Source organism: Aptenodytes forsteri, unplaced genomic scaffold, assembly GCF_000699145.1.
Source record: "Aptenodytes forsteri isolate BGI_AS27 unplaced genomic scaffold, ASM69914v1 Scaffold35, whole genome shotgun sequence".
Lineage (NCBI taxonomy): Eukaryota > Metazoa > Chordata > Aves > Sphenisciformes > Spheniscidae > Aptenodytes > Aptenodytes forsteri.
The window spans coordinates 2,346,341-2,347,276 of record NW_008795334.1 but is presented as its reverse complement, the minus strand read 5'-3'; the positions used below and the strand labels follow the sequence as shown (position 1 = coordinate 2,347,276).

Here is a 936-nt window from a genome sequence, read left to right as displayed (position 1 = left end):
GGGGTCCATGAATGCTGGTCACTTTTTAAAAGCCACCTCTTAAAAGCGCAGGAGCAGGCAATTCCAAAGTGTTGGAAGTCAAGCAAGTGGGGCAGAAGGCTAGCTTGGCTGAGCAGGGATCTTCTTCTAGAACTTAGGTGGAAAAGGAAAGCATATGGACTTTGGAAGCAAGGACAGGTGACATGGGAGGACTACAGATATGCTGTTTGCCACTATAGGGAGAAAATTTGTGCGGCCAAAGCTTGATTAGAGTTCAAGCTGGCCAGCACTGTGAAGGACAACAAAAAGGGCTTTTTAAAATATGTTAATAGCAAAAGGAGGATCAGAGAGAACATTGGGTCATTGCTTGATGAGGTTGGTCACCTCACAAATAGGGATGCAGACAAAGTAGAGACATTTAATGCCTTCTTCGCCTCTGTTGTCAACACCGATGATGGGCCCTGGGACCCCCAGAGCCCTGTCTTGGAAGACCGTGACCGGGGGGATGATAAACTCCCAGCCAACCCTGACCTTGTTCGAAACTTGCTGCTCCAGCTGGATGCTCATAAATCTAGGGTACTGAAAGAACTAGCTGATGTCATTGCAAGACCTCTCTCCATTATTTTTTCAACGGTCTTGGGAGTCTGGAGAGGTCCCAGTCAACTGGAAGCTGGCAAATGTCCCAATTTTCAAGAAGGGTAAGGAGGAGGACCCTGGTAATTACAGGCCTGTCAGTCTCACTTCAGTGCCTGGTAAAATTATGGAGAAGGTTATTCTGGGAGTTATTGAAAAACACTTGAGACACAACGCAGTCATTGTCATAGCCAGCACAGGTTCACAAGGGGAAAGTCCTGCTTAACCAACTTAATTTCCTTTTATGACAAGGTCACCCATCTAGTTGACGAAGGGAAGTCAGTAGATGTGGTGTTTTGGATTTTAGCAAAGCTTTTGATACTG

At 46.2% G+C, this 936-nt stretch overlaps 1 protein-coding gene across 1 annotated transcript in view; it reads right to left on the bottom strand.

Moving 5' to 3' along the window:
* Nucleotides 1-936, bottom strand: part of PDS5A (PDS5 cohesin associated factor A) — an 86,671-nt gene that overhangs the window by 8,424 nt on the left and 77,311 nt on the right. The gene's annotated exons all lie outside the window — the stretch shown is intronic.